The 3,512-nt window shown below is 33.2% G+C and overlaps 1 long non-coding RNA gene across 1 annotated transcript; it reads right to left on the bottom strand.

The window, feature by feature from the left end:
- Positions 1-721: 721 nt before the first annotated feature.
- LOC147530657 (uncharacterized) lies at positions 722-2,292 on the bottom strand. Its single transcript, XR_015227178.1, has 2 exons — positions 2,103-2,292; positions 722-1,137 (listed from the first exon to the last, which is right to left on the bottom strand). It is a non-coding gene; the product is annotated as an uncharacterized LOC147530657 (long non-coding RNA).
- Between the last annotated feature and the right edge of the window lie 1,220 nt (positions 2,293-3,512).

Below are 3,512 nucleotides of genomic sequence, written 5' to 3'. Positions count from 1 at the left end.
AATCTTGTTTTGTATGTATTTTGGAAGTTGGTAGTACTTTTAATACATGCAAATAATGAATTTATCTTTGTTTTGTAGGATAATTTCTAATGGAATCCGTTAGCGGTTCGTTATTTCATGGTGGTAGATTGTAAAATGTGAATGACGAAATAAAGTATATTGGTGGTAAACAAACTGAAAAAGTTCTATCAGACGGGAAAACACTTAGAGAACTTCGTGAAGTTTTTAATAAAATAGTATGTGAAAATAGGAAGAATAGCTTGACAAAATTGAGTTTTATTGTTCCAGGGACATCTCAAAGTACCTCACCTATGGAAATACTTCGACTTATTTTACTTTGATATCTATTACAATTTAGTAATATTAATTTGAATGCTTAAATTTGTTATGGATTTGTCCACACAGTGTGAGAGTAGACATTGAAAGACTCCTTGAGACGGTCTGTCTAGACTGAGACGGTCTGAGTCTAGACTCCTGCAGTCCGAGTCTAGACTCCTGGAGTCCGAGTCTAGACTTCTGGAGTCCGAGTCTAGACTCCTAGAGTCCGAGTCTAGACTCCTGCAGTCCGAGTCTAGACACCTGCAGTATGAGTCTAGACTACTGTACTGTTGTCATATAATACCGTCTAAATTTTTTTACAACCCTGGAAGAACATAAATTTACGTTTTAGAATAGTCACATACATACAATGAGTTCACAACAAAATTAAAAGTGCACACAGTAAAAGGTCATATTACATTAGAATATATTTCATTGGAGATACATTAAGAGACTTCACAAATAATTTTTCTTCATCGACACAACAATCTTTGTGACAATATCTCTAAATCTTTCTTCTCTGTTATTTGGGTCAAATTTTCAAACATTGCAAATCAAAAATACAAATTCATTCACCATGTATCGAGAAATCGTGGCATACTATCAAAAATAACCGTTTAAGGTCTGAAAGTTTTGTAGCTTTTGCTTGCTCTAAAAAATAACGAAAGGAAATCATCTTTCTTAAACTTTGCCTTCAAATTATTACTAAGGTGGTAAATGCATGCACCGTGCATTGCATCAAGAAATACAGTTTGAAATTCTTTTCTAATCTACCACCATGAAATAACCAAATGCTCACGGATTCTATTAGGAATTACCCTACAAAACAAAGATAAATTCATTATTTGTACGTACTAAAATTACTACTAACTTTCAAAATACATACAAACATGAGATGAATTCAACATGTAAATTGACAACACATAAGATGAATTCAACATGTAAATTGACAAAAGCGAAATACCAATTTGAAAAGTAACACTCTCCCACCCTAAAAGTTTTTCATCCAAATTTTCAAGAATTATGCTTAGCACCACAAGCATTAGTGCAGAAAAGGATGACCATAAACAAAAGAACTTTATACACATTATTTTTTAGTTTTAAGGAGCAACTTGCATTAACCTTCATTACAAAAGTGAGTTTCTACACCATATGCAAGGTTCCCAAGTAAAAAACAACAGTTCTGAAGTATCAGTTTGGTCGTGGAAATGTTGTGAAAATGCTGAAGATAGATAAGGAACTTTTGTTTTGTGTTAAAAAAAGTAACTTCATCTTATAAATTCTTGTAAGTTCTACTATTTTTCATGACATCTATATTATTTGGTTCTGGTCCAAGAATAAAGAAGATGTTTGTTGTATACACCAATTAAGGAAGATGAATTCAAGATGTAAATTTACAATCAAGCAATACATAAGATGTAGTAATGAAGATGAAGTAAGAACAAACTTCAACAAACATGAACAATATTTTCATTCATTGAGGACTATTAACAAACACATGGTGAACATTGTCAAGCAAAGTAACCAATGCATAAGATTAAGGTAAAACCCAAGCAAAAATTGAAAATTTAACAATATATTAGATGAATTTAACATTAAACATTAGATAAACAATCAAAACATAACCTAAAAAAATAGATAATCATGAAGTTGTAAAACTCTAGGAAGATGAACAATAGCTAGAGAAATCAAAAACCAATTCAAAACCAAACAAAACAACATATAGTATGAAATGAAATAAAAATCAAGATGAAATAAGGTAACTATAACAAAGATGAACTTACCTCAACAAATCAACCACCCTAACCAAGTAAAAATTTGGGCGAAATTTCCGATGAAGAAGAAGAGATTTAAAATTGAAACCCTAGATGGGGAGAAGATCCAAGATGTTTCATGATTAAGACTCAATTGCAATGATTAATGCCATATAAATTGAAGAGGGAAGGGTGGAATGATTTTGAAAACTCTAAGAACCCATCAAATTTCGTCCTAGAGAGAGTGGGGGGGTTTCTCGGTTTGGATCAAAATCGGGTGTCTAGAAAATCTAGACTCGATTTTATATTGAGGGGCAAACTTGGAAAAAAATGGCAAAAATAGGGTCATTTCAAGGAACTTGAGAAATAAGGGTCATTCCACCAAAGTCAATTGGGTCAAAGGTCATTTGACCTAATTTCCCTAATTGATTAGTAACGAATCACCACAATTGTGGATAATAAAGTATGTAGTCGTTCTGGCTTTCTCCGTGGATGTAGGTCGTGATCCTTCGACTGAACCACGTAAACTATTGTGTTATTTATTTCAGTTTATGTCTTCTAATCTACCAACTAACATAAACCTTCACATAGAGAGATAAAGAGATTAGATCAATAACACCGAACTTAAACTCGAATAGAGATAATGAGTCAAATCGAACATTCCTCCTAGGGTTTCGGTTTAGATAAGGAAGAAGGTAACTTCCCCTCTCAAAATCACGGGCGAGTTTAGGACTCCTGATTCCTCTTTTGATTTTAAGCATAAACCTTTGTTTTGAAGAATACAAAGTTGTAGGGACTAGAATGAAAATAACATTTAATTGATTCAAATGGGAGAACCGTAAGCAACTATGCCCGGCTGGAGCGCCAACTCACCCGGCCAGGATTCCGGCCGGGCATAGCATCATTTTTGGCATATTGATATATTAGTACTTCATCTTTTGTTGTAATTCTAGCAAAAAGAACATACGTATTTTCACCATGGTTAACTTAGGTTTATTTCGGTGTGACGTGAAAAAAATTTAACAATGAAAAGTGAGTGAACACAACTTCCATTGAAGCAACCTCTTAAAGGTGTGCCTATTTTGTAGGAGCTTCACTAAATTGCAATCTTCTCTGTTTGTTTAGCTATTAAATCTCCTATTGACTGGTCTGTAGGTTCAAGATAGTTGCTTAGAAACTAAATAAGTTACACAACTCTTCAGCACACACGTTTATCATAAGGTCAATGTAGTTCAGTTGCTTCAGCGTATAGTACTTACTTTAAACAGATATTACATATTGACAAAAGTCTAAGGTTGTTGTTCCTCTAGTTATAAATCGATAAGTCGATTTCTCTCTGTCTTGGCTTGATTTAGACAGAGTTTCCTTTCTCTTATAGAGAGATAGACTATTAAAGAATAATGATTTATCAATATTCCTTCTTTCGGATTAACCGAGATA

Source organism: Eschscholzia californica, unplaced genomic scaffold (assembly GCF_041429995.1).
Source record: "Eschscholzia californica isolate CP2 unplaced genomic scaffold, dmEscCali1.0.p SCAF_6, whole genome shotgun sequence".
Classification (NCBI taxonomy): domain Eukaryota; kingdom Viridiplantae; phylum Streptophyta; class Magnoliopsida; order Ranunculales; family Papaveraceae; genus Eschscholzia; species Eschscholzia californica.
The sequence above is the reverse complement of the archived record's forward strand: the minus strand, read 5'-3'. Positions and strand labels throughout refer to the sequence as shown.